Source organism: Equus caballus, chromosome 22 (assembly GCF_041296265.1).
Source record: "Equus caballus isolate H_3958 breed thoroughbred chromosome 22, TB-T2T, whole genome shotgun sequence".
In the NCBI taxonomy this organism is placed as follows: domain Eukaryota; kingdom Metazoa; phylum Chordata; class Mammalia; order Perissodactyla; family Equidae; genus Equus; species Equus caballus.
This window is the reverse complement of record NC_091705.1, coordinates 32,585,389-32,597,391: the sequence shown is the minus strand read 5'-3', so window position 1 is coordinate 32,597,391 and position 12,003 is coordinate 32,585,389. Positions and strand designations below refer to the sequence as shown.

The 12,003-nt window shown below is 46.6% G+C and overlaps 1 long non-coding RNA gene across 1 annotated transcript in view; it reads right to left on the bottom strand.

The window, feature by feature from the left end:
* The window catches only part of LOC138920066 (uncharacterized), a 77,840-nt gene that overhangs the window by 44,668 nt on the left and 21,169 nt on the right, over positions 1-12,003 (bottom strand). The gene's annotated exons all lie outside the window — the stretch shown is intronic.

The following is a 12,003-nucleotide window of genomic DNA, read 5'->3' as shown; positions in this document are numbered from 1 at the left end:
AGTGTCTCAAAGGAGAAGAGGAACTGGAGTAGTCAAGGCAGGCCCACTCCTCTTAACAACTGGTGACAATGGGCCTCCAAATCTCATCACGAAGCAAATAGCAGCACACCATCCCCTCAGAGAGGAACCTGGGCTTCACCCTCCTCACTCCGTCTCCTTCCCTGCAGCCCACCTCCCACCATGGCTTAAGCTACAGAAGCACATTTTTGCTTGTTTTGTGCACTGCTGTATCCCCAGAGCCTAGAACGGTTGAATTAATGAACTGAACGATTAAATCAGCAAGTTCTGGCAGCTCTGCCTCCAAGAGAGACCTCCAGTCTGTGCGCTTTTCTCCATTGCCACTGCTGACATCCCAGCCGAAGTCATCGCCGTGTATGGCCAACTGCATAAGCCCCTGCCTGTGTTCCTGCCCTGACTCTTGCCCTCTCTGAGCCACATTCCTTGCAGAAGCCAGGTAGTTACTGATCCCCAGATCAGGTGACACCCCTCACTGTAATAATCCAGATTCTTCTCAAAGTGTAAGAAAGCATCCAGAATTCCCCTTTATGATATCAAGGACCCACTAAGCTTCTACCTCTCTTTGCGGTAAGTTGGGCCCAGGATGTGCCAGGTTGTCTTCTTTAGACTTTCCCAAGCTTCCTCCCTCACAAAGCCCAGTTCAGTCCACCCTTTCTGGTAGGTGGATTGCAATCCCTGCCCAAAATGTCTCCCTTGACACCGAACCTTTCTCTGTCCCACACATTTGGTGTTGAGTACTTACGACTCAACGTCACGGAAATCCCTAACACACGCACTGTGCTTGTCAATCACTGTGATTTTATCCCCATTTTACAGGCAAAACCAAGTTCCAAGGATATTGATCAAAATCAAGGAGCTAATGAGTGGCAGAGCTGAAATTCAAATTCGGACTCCAGGCTCTGTCATCTTTCCACGTATCAGCTGCCCCATTTGTCTTGTGGGTTCCCTGCCTCCTCCAGCCAGCCTTTTTTGTGCCCTTCAATCCCTAGTAAAGTGGCATATGAATAATAAATAGTGGTTAATATTTATCGTGAGCTTACAATATTCTCCATATTTTATAAGTGGTCTACAGGGGTTATCATTTAATTCTCACCACCCTATGATGTAAATCCTATTATTTTTATCCTAAGGTGCAAGGTGAGACCTCTGAGGTTCAGAGACGTTAAATAACTTTACCAAGGTCACACAGCAATTAAATCATAGGGCCAGGATTTAAACCCAGGCAATCTGGCTCCTGAGCCTATGCATTTAGCCACTGTGCCATGCCACCCCCGCCCTTTGTAATCGGCCCTCAGAGAATCTTTGTGGATTGATTGGTGACACCACAGACTGTCAGAGCCAGGAGAAGGAATGAGATCAAACATTTACACCATCCATAAAATATCTGTCTTAGAGCCACAGTTGGCAGTTGATAAGGTTTGACATTTTCAAATCAATTTCTATCGATTTCTTTCTCCTGAAAAGAGGACACAAGTTTGACGGATAAAGCCGCCGCTCAGTGTGCTTGGAATGGTGTGGAAGTAGGCCACAAGTTAGCTGTGCAGAGGCTGGCAGGGCAGGCTGTAGCAGCTGCATGCTGTCTGCGAGAAAAACCCTTTCTTGGCAGAGTCCTGCTCTGGGGGTCCCAACACAGCGTCAGGTAAATAACACAGGCTCCATTTTTTTGTCACGTGACGTTTTCTGCTGGCAGAGTGGCAGGGACGGGGAAGCAATGGTATGCACTTGAGCATGGCCGTGAAGTTATGAATATTTATGTGATCAACACATAAAATCCCATTTTAACAAATACTATTTTGATGGATTTAACAAGTTAATCTAAGCCATTTCCACACACTGGTGGATGCCCGCAAGAGATGAACGGGAGGCGTTTCTATAAATTCTGTGGAACAAGGAAACCTCTGAAACAGGTTGGTGCATCAGCCCTCGTTCGTCTGGTAAACATGTTATTTTGTGTTTCAGTATTGTCGACATAAACTGAGCCCGCACTATGTGCCCGGCATTGTGCTTCTTCTTTCTCGTGCTAAATCCTCACAGCCACACTATGAGGTCTTATCCCCATTGGGTCATGTGGATTTGGGTGACAGCCAGGATCTGAGACAGGGGTGGGCACCTTGATGGGGTGGAGCTCATAAGTGTGTGTGGAGACGTGTAACATAGGGCTGAGCCCCGGCCTGGCTGGGGATGGAGAACTTGGCACCCCCAGGCAGACCAGCTGGAGTAGGATGGAGGCTCCCGAATTCTGCTGCCAGGTCCTCTCTCACCTTCTCCACCTTGCTGACCAATAGGGACAACTGTTCCCATTAGCTTCTTCCCCAACTTGGGCTCTTAACACGGGTCTCACATTTCAGCCAGCAAAGCATTTTAACCTGCTTGATCGCAAGTGATCCTCCCAATGAGTAACTGTATTTTTGTCTCCATTTTGTGGTTGAGGAAAATGAAGTTCAGAGAATTTGAAGGGTTTAGTTACAAACACATGGTTAAGAAGCTCCAGTCTGGTCAAGGATATGAATACAGATTTTTTTTTTTCTTTTGGTGAGGAAGATTGGCCCTGAGCTAACATCTATTGCCAATCTTCCTCTTTTTACCTGAGGAAGATTGTTGCTGAGCCAACATCTGTGCCAATCTTCCTCTATTTTTTGTGTGTGTGGGATGCTGCCTCAGTATGGCTTAATGAAGGGTATGTAGATCCACACCCAGGATCCAAACTGACAAACCCCAGGGCCACTGAAGCGGAGCACACAACTTGACCACTACACTGCCAGGCCAGCCCCGTGAATACAGACCTTTTCATTCCAAATCATGTACTATTGCTCCTCAATCTGCTTCTTAAGTCCTCTGCTCCGGGACCTACTCTGTGGAGTGTTTTATTCCCCAAAGCTTTTCCACTTGAGCCAGGTTGGATTGCTGGCTCCAATTCTTTACTCTCTCCCTGCGTTAGAATTGTACCTCCAAGCACTTTGCCATGTGACTTTGCAGTTCCTGCCACTGCAGGGGCCAAGCATATTTTCTCATGCCATTGATGTTGGGCTTGGCCTTGTGATTTGTGTGGGCCAATGGGGTTGTGGAGATGACACAGATGGAAGCTACAGATATACTTGCAGGGTTGGACTTGGCCTCTGGCACTCCTGGGATCCTCCATGAGAAGAGCATGCCCCGGGTCCAAGGAGAAGGAGACACAAGGCATAGACCTGAACCAAACTCTATTAGTTTCCTGTGGCTGCCATCAAAAATCACCATAAACGTGTTAGCTTAAAACAACAGAAATTTGTTCTCTCATGGTTCTAGAGATCCAGAATCAAGGTGTGGGCAGGACTATGCTCCTGCCAGAGGCTCTAGGGAAGAACGTTTCTTGCCTCTTCCAGCTTCTGGTGTCCTTTGGCTGGTAGATGCATCACTCCCACCTCTGCCTCCATCTTCACATGCTCTCCTCTATGTGTCTCTGTGGTTCTTTCTGTCTCTTATAAGGACTCTCTCATTGGATTTAGGGTCTACTCTAAACTATTATCATCTCTTCTTGATCCTTACCTTAGTTGCATCTGCAAAGACCCTATTTTCAAACAAGATTGCATTCTGAGGTTCTAGGTGGACAGGAATTTGGGGAGAAGTCTGTTCAGTCCCACTACAGTCTGCTCTCTGTCCCCCAAAATTCACATCCATCCCACACACAAAATACGTTCATCCCAACCCAACATCCCCAAGAGTCTTAACTCATTCCAGCATCAACTCGGAATCCAACGTCTCATCTAAATATCATCAACTCAAAAAGTTGAGACAAAGAGGCCAAATCTCATCATCTAACACAGGTATCAATGAGACTCTAGATAGGATCCAACTTGGGGCAAAATTCTTCTCCATCTGTGGGCCTGTACAACTAAAATCAAGTTATCTGCTTCTAAAATACAATGGTGGGACAGGCACAGGGGAAACATTCCCATAGGGAGAAAGCGGAAGGAGTAAAAGAGTCACTGGTAGTGGGTCCATGGCAATGGCCCTGCCCTCTAGAGTGTTCAATCCACTACACCCATCCTTCAGTCTGGAGCCAAGTTCATCTGACCTGCAGACCTACAAGCAATAGAATAAATATTTGTTTTTATGAGCCCCTGAGATTTTGAGGTTAGTTGTTACACAGAAAAACTAACACACCACAAAGCAGTGATGGAGAGGCCTTCAGATTATGTTCTCAAAAATCCTCCTCAGGGGGCCGGCCCCATGGCCAAGGGGTTAAGTTCGTGCACTCTGCTTCAGCGACCCAGGTTTTCACTGGTTCGGATCCTGGGCGCGGGCATAGTACCACTCATCAGGCCACATTGAGGTGGCATCCCACATGCCACAACTAGAGGGACCCACAACTAGAATACACAACTATGTACTGTGGGGCTTAGGAGAGAAGAAAAAAAGGAGAAAAAAAAAGACTGGCAACAGACATTAGCTCAAGCGCCAATCTTTAAAAAAATAAAAATAAAATCCTCTACAGAAGAGATCCTCATCTCTTCTCCATCAAGACAATAATTTTTTGCAAATATGCACTCTGCGCCAAACTGCTGTAACATTAATTCTGCCTTATCTGGCAGGATATTTTGCAATTACTTTAATTCAATAAATTTCAACTCATCACCATGATTGAACGTATGTTAAACATGAAACAGGACAGACCACCATGGAGACAGACGAAGAAATCTGAACTCTGTCCTCACAAGTCCAGAGTCTAATGGTGGAGACAGACATGAACTTGAGTAATAGTAGCACAGGTCTTGAGACATAAACACTGTAACAGGACAAAATAGCCTCTGGCAGTAGGCCTTACAAAGTCAGCATAGCAAAGATGACACTTGAGGTGGACCTTAAAGGTCAGATGGGACTTCCAAAAGCTGAGATGGAATAATAGGAGGAAAAGATAATCAGGGGAAAGAATAATTGATCAAAGGCCAGAAAGCCATATTTCGGAGTATCTTTTTGCACAATTGGCCCATGGCAAGTGTATCCAAAATGGAGTGGCAGGAGATGGAATGATGTCATGGAGAGTCCTGGATTCTAGACTGTGGGGTTTGCATAAGATTTGATGGGCAATGGGGAGCCATGGCAGATATGAGAGTGAGGGGGCATTACGGGGCAGGTGGGCTGTATCTTAGGAGATCATTATGCCTGAGTGCTGGATGGAAGGATTGAAGGGTTCTAGAGTGGAGCCAAGGACACCAGGTAAAAGTCCATTGCAATTGTCCAGCTTGGGAGGTCGAGTAACAGGGGCTGACTACCAGGCGCACTAGCAAGGACTTGGTTTCCAAGCACTGTGGGCAGAGCCGCAGCAGGAATGTCCAGCTCACTCTGATAGACACCTGTCCCCTTTCCCCTCTCAGTTCCTTCTCGTCCCTGAGCTATTCCTGTTCCTCTTTTTCTGGGGAGCCTGCAGGGTTATTCCTGCCACACGTGCTATCAATTCTAGCAAAGCATTAGCAAAAGCCATCCATCCATCTGCTGACTCCACAGAAACCGGTGAGTGCCAGATCCAGGGACAGAGGAGGAGGTAGGCGGGGGGGGGGGACACTCTCCTGATTACAATATATTATCCTCCAGCATTTGCCACCATCCGTCACATTTGCTAACATGGCAAAATTCAGGAACTGAATTGTGGGGAGAGGAGAGGAGGCCCCTGTCTCCCAAATGACCTAACGGAGCTTCCCCGGGGGGCTCCCCAGAAGCCTGGGATTAGGGGGTGGGCTGGATGTCAGGACGACAGGAGCTGGAGAGCCAGATTTAGGGTCCCGGGTCTCTGGGGTGCAGTGGGGAAGATGGGTGGGAAGGGGGTTGGGAAGCCAGCAGACCCGGGAAGGGGCCCCAGCTTCACCTTATTTTAATGATCACTCCAAGATACAATATACATTTTAAAGCAGGAGCGTTAGACCACGTCACTCACGGGCTGCAATTCCAGCGAACCCTCCTCTTCACCGAAGCACAGGGGCAGCCCCTGTCCTGTGTGCCCCACCCCAGTCCTAGGAGTCTCTCCCTCTCCCACCCTTCCCCTCCAACGTTCCCTTCCTCCCCTCCTTTACCCATCCCTCTTCCCCTACCCCCATGGCGCCCCTGGCATCTCAGTCCTCATATTTGTTTCCTCGAGCCAGGAACCACGTCTGATTTGTCTCAGTGTCTTCAGCACCTCACGCAGGGTCTGCCTCTGTGTAAATGCTGGTAAATGCTCGTCAGCGATGGCCAGCAGAGGCACGCGCCCCTGCATTTCCCTGCCAGAGTCTGCCCTGTAAGGCAGCTGACCCAGCCTGCACAGGGGTGAGAAGGGAGAGGCCAGCTAGCCCCCTTGCCCATGGCCTTGTTCTGGGCCGTGTCTCCACTGGCCTCCTGCCCTGCAGGTCATTGCCTCCTCCAGCAGCTCTGAGCAGCACCTGTCTCCACCCTCCCTGGACCTCAGGACGCCCCAACACACCGCACACATGTATACGCAATGTATACCCCACGCATGCACCCCACACAAGTGTATACACACCATGTGCACTTACACACCCCGTGTATGTGTACACACATAAACTACACATGCCACACACATATGCACACTATGCATACCATGTGCCCACACATATACCAATGTTTACACATCCCACACACCTAGACACACCACATTTACTCCACACATACACATCACACATGTGTATACACATACATATGCATACCACACACGCACATGTATATGCACCATGTATACCACTCCAGACATATATGTACACACCATGCACACATACCACATGGGTATACATACCATGTACACTCCACACATCCATACCATACATATGTATACACACCATATATACACCCACCTATGGGTTAACATGCCATGTACACTACACAGATGCACACTCACACACACACACACAGGATATATGTGACTGTAATTCCTCCAGAGGGGCCAGTTCTGATCCAGCCCAATCAGAGGGGATTGTTTCCTTGGAAAACCTCTAGAAACCTAATTTCTGTGGCTCTTTTTAAGATAAAACCCAAGCCTTTTTTTCTAGCTTGGTTAAGGTATAAACTGACAAATAAAATTGTAATATATTTAAGGTGTACAATGTGATGATTTGATATATGTATACATTGTGAAACGATACCCACCGTCAAGTTAATTAATACATCCATCACCTCACGTAGTTACTTTTTTTTTTGGTGAGATCTACTTAAGGTGAATTCTCTTAGCAAATTTCAGGTATACAATGCAGTGTTATCAACTATGGTCACCATGCTATACTCTATATCCTGAGAATTTCCTCAGCTTATAACTGAAAGTTTGTATCCTTTGACCAACGTCTCCCCATATCCCCTCCCCCCAGCCCCTGGCAACCGCCATTCTACTCTGTTTCTATGACTTTGACTTTTTTTTTAGATTCCACATATAAGTGATACCATGCAGTATTTGTCTTTCTCTGGCTTATTTCAGTTAGCATAATGCTCTCCAGGTTCATTCATGTTTTCGAAAATAGAAGGATTTCCTTCCTTTTTATGGCTGAATAATATTCCATTCAGAATGTTATTACATGGAGACCACATTTTCTTGATCCATTCATTCTTCAACAGATACTTAGGTTGTTTCCATAGCTGGGCTATTGTGAATGATGCTGCAGTGAACATGGGAGTGCAGGTATCTCTCCAAGATAGTGATTTCATTTCCTTTAAATATATACCCGGAAATGGGATTGCTGAATGATATGGCAGTCCTATTTTTAGTTTTTTGAGGAATTTTCATGCTGTTTTCCATAGTGGCTACACAAATTTCCATAAACAGTGCACAAAGTTCCCCTTCTCTTCACATGCTCACCAACACTTGTTATCTCTTGTCTTTTTGATGATAGTCCTCCTAACAAGTACGAAGTGATATCTCGCTGTGGTTTTGATTTGCATTTCCCTAATGATTGGTGACGTTGAAGATCTTTTCATATACCTGTTGTTCATTTGTATGTCTTCTTTGGAAAAATGTCTATTTAGGTCCTTTACCCATAAATGGGTTATCTGGCTTTTTGCTATTGAGTTGTAAGAGTTTCTTACATGTTTTGAATATTAACCCCTTATATGGTTTGCAAATATTTTCTCCCATTCCATAGGTTTCCTTTTCACTTTGTTGATTGCTTCCCATGCTATACAAAGCTTTTTAGTTTGATGTAGTCCACCTTTTTATTTTTGCTTTTGTTGCCTTTGCTTTTGGTGTCAGATCCAAAAGATCATTGCCAAGACCAATGTCAAGAAACTTTTCCTGTATGTTTTCTTCTAGGAGTTTTATAGGTTTAGGCCTTATATTTAAGTCTTTAACCTATTCTGAGTTGATTTTTGTGTATGGTGTAAGATAACAGTCCAATTTCATTCTTTTGCATGTGGATATCCAGTTTTCCCAGCACCATTTATTGAAAAGACTGTCCTTTCCCCATTGTATATTCTTGGTGCCTTTGTCAAAAATTAGTTGACGATATACATGGGTTTACTTCTTGGCTCTCCACTTTTTTCCATTGATCTATGTGTCTGTTTTTTATGCCACTATATTGTAAAAGCCAAGACTTTTGTATAAATGGGGAGCTTTTCAACTCTCAGATAACGAAGAGGCCATATTGGGCCCCAGGGAAGCAGCAGGTCTGCATCTGGCCCACTCTGACATCTTAAAGGTCAGAGTGGCAGGTGGCACTGGAGATGGAGGGTGCGCTAGGCAGAGGCACTGGGACCAGCCATTGCTAGAGGGTGTGGTCCTCCTCTCATCAGGGCTGGGGCTGAACCATCCAGGGGCCTACCAAGAAGCCAATAGAGACGGCAGTTTCCACAATGCTAACACCAGAATTGGATCCAAGATAATGGTGAGCACTGGGAGCCGAGGAGTAGACCAAGCCCATGGACACAGGCCAGCCAAGGTCTAGGTGCCAAGCAACACATACATAAAGCCCAGGATCTGGGGCCAGAGGTAGGATCCAGGTTCTCATCCCAGAGATGGACCAGAGCCTAAGCAGTCCTGGAGCAAACAAAGATAGGGAAGACGTGGTGGACAGAAACTGGGGCTCACTTTCTGGGACCGGTAAGGATATGGGATGGAGAATGGCAGACTGGCTTAAAGGTTTAAGATGGAATAGACCGACAGCGGCTGTGGAAAGCAGAAGCAGAAAGCAGTTTTTAGAGTGGTCATTCATTCATTCAACAAACATTTATTGAGTTGCTACTACAAACCAGGCACTAATGATACAATGGCAAAAGACAAGTTCTTGCTGTTATGGAATTTACCAATTTATTACACTTAAAAACTGAGAGAAGGGCTGTAAAAGAGTTAAATTCTGCCAAGTGGCCTCTCTGGTAAGAGTTAATTTCTGAACCTTAAGTCCTCGGACTTTAACTTTTAGTGGCACCACATACACACCCCCAAACTTCCCTCTCACACACACGCCATCTCAGATTTGCTCTTTTTCTTACCAGCATGCCAATCTTGTTCCTAATTTAGCCCTTAAAATAAGCCCGGTTGTCAGTTTGCTATTCCCTAATCCCTTCCCTCAGCAATTGAAACTGATGATGGCAATATTGCTGAGTTCCTTATTCCACAATTTTTGTGCTCAGTGTGGGTAATCACCGTCACAGATGGCTTCTAAGAACTCACAGAGCCAACACCAAGTAAACACCACCCCTGGCGCCCACTCTGTCTGGTCTGTTTCAACAGCACCTGTGGAATCCTTGTCATAGAAGGGTAGAACCAGCCCCTGCCCCTCCGTGACTCATAGTCCAATGGGAAAGGCAGACCGTGATAGGTTATTCAAACAGTACTGAAGGAAGCCGCCGAAAGTGAGTGGCCATGGGGGCAAGTCAGGGGCATCTTCCTGGAGGAGGGGATGCCTGAACTGAATCTTGAAGAAAGAGCAGGACAAAGTGAATGCGTGAAGATGGGGGAGGAGGAATCATGGAAGCAGGAGGACAGAGGGAGGCAGCAATGGCACAGTGAGCCAGGAGATTATCCACAGACCGGGACTGCCAGAGTCCAGGCCGAATGGGGCAGGAGATGAGGCTGTAAGGGATCCTGGGCACCTTGTCAGCTAGGCTAAAGGGCCTGAGTTGATCCAGGAGCTGAAGGAAAGTCACTGAGGAGTGTTTTGCAGGGAGGAAAGCCAGTTATGTGGCTGTGCAATAAGTCCAGGAGAACTGAGGGAAGGAATGATGTAACCAGGTTACCCAGATGCAATTGTTGGGCTCCTCCTAGGATGCACCAAATCAGGATGCCTGCCAGCATGCCCCACAAATGGACCTTTTTAATAAACTGCTCCTGCTCTTAAAGTTTAAGAGCCACTGAGCAAGATAAAACAAGTCCTATAAAGGGACCAGCCAGTGTACCACTTGGCTTATAACTCAGGACTTTAGCCATGCCTATATCCAACTTACATATATTCTTAAAACCCTTAAAAGAGAACCATCAAAGATCAAAATCTCACGCATCACAGCAAAGAACAGACCTTTATAGCAAAGCCTTCTGTTTCCTGTTAAACCCCATCGCATTGATTACTGCAGCTTTTTGGCATGCAGTCCACTCCTATGTACATGTTTTGTCAGCCCAACTAGAGTTTCAGCAGAAAGGGGTACAGGAAAGAACACGAGTAGCGGGATAACTCACCCACGCTCTGATCCAACCCTGCTCCTGACCAGCCATGGGGGTTTGGGAGAGTTGCTCAACCTTCCTGGATTCAATTTTGGGGTGACAGCTCACCTTGGTTTACCTAGAACTTTCCAGGGCTTAGCGCTGAAAGTCTTTTGCCACAGGAAATCCCTCGTCCTGTGTAAACCAGGGTGGTTGGTCATCCTACTTCAGTTTCCTAAGGTGTAAAATAAGGTGTTCATATCTGCCACAGGGATGCTGTGAGGATACGAGGAGGTTTTGTAGAGTCTCCTTCAGTACCAGAAACATGGTACTCGACAACAAACAAACACAGAGAAACAGACATTAGATTGGTGGCTACCAGAGAAGCAGGGAGGGGGGAGGACGAGACGAGTGAAAGGGCACATGTGTGTGGTGACAGATGGTAATTAGTCTTCGGGCGGTGAACATGATGTAGTCTACACAGAAATCGAAATATAACGATGTACACCTAAAGTTTATGTAATGTTACAAACCAACGTTACCTCAATTAAAAAAAAAAAGAAAGGAACATGGTAAGTGGTCAAAAAAATGCCAGTTCCCTGTTTGTTCTTCTGTCACTCAGGCTTCCGGCCCCAGGTTGCAAGCAAAAACATCACGTCCCATTTGGCTGGAGGAAGCAATTCGGCTTACCCAGCACTTCCACGCATGTGATTTCATTTGATTCTCACAACAACCCTGCGTGGGAAATAGGGCAGAAATTTTGTGCCCACTTGATAGATGGGGAAATGGGAAAGCAGACAAGTTAAACGGCTCAGTGGGAAACATCCTTTCCCACAACCCTTCAAGTTTCTGCCCAGGCCCTAATGAAGGAAATTGCTACCCACACTTTCAGCTCCCTGGGGAGGAGCAACGGGCTAATGGGATTGATCGGGGCATGACTTTTACTGGGCCTCGTCTCACTGACGGCTGAGGTACCATCTGCCCTCCCTCCTGCCAAGGTGTTTGTTCTCCCTGTAGAGTTATAGATTTGTTTGGTAAAAACAAGCTCAGATTTAAGCAAAAGTGACCAGGAAACGGGAAACCTACTTAAGCCTAGTGGCCAGAGCAAGCTTCTCTGACTCCACTTCTCCCAGAGGACTGTGAATTGGGATCCTGTGCACTTGCTCAATCATCTTGAAAGACGGGACTTTGTTTCTCCTCTACCGATTGATCCTTTGCCAGAGGACCGGGGGTGGGGAAAGAGAGATGAGCGTTCGCACACAGGCCTTAACCAGACCCCCAAGCCACTAACAAAAGACCTGATGACTCAGCCACCAAACAGGACTTGAACCCGTGGCAGCTGCTTTTCCCCACCCGGTGTAGCTGCTCTCCGGAAACCACGCCTTGTAGGAACTCAATCA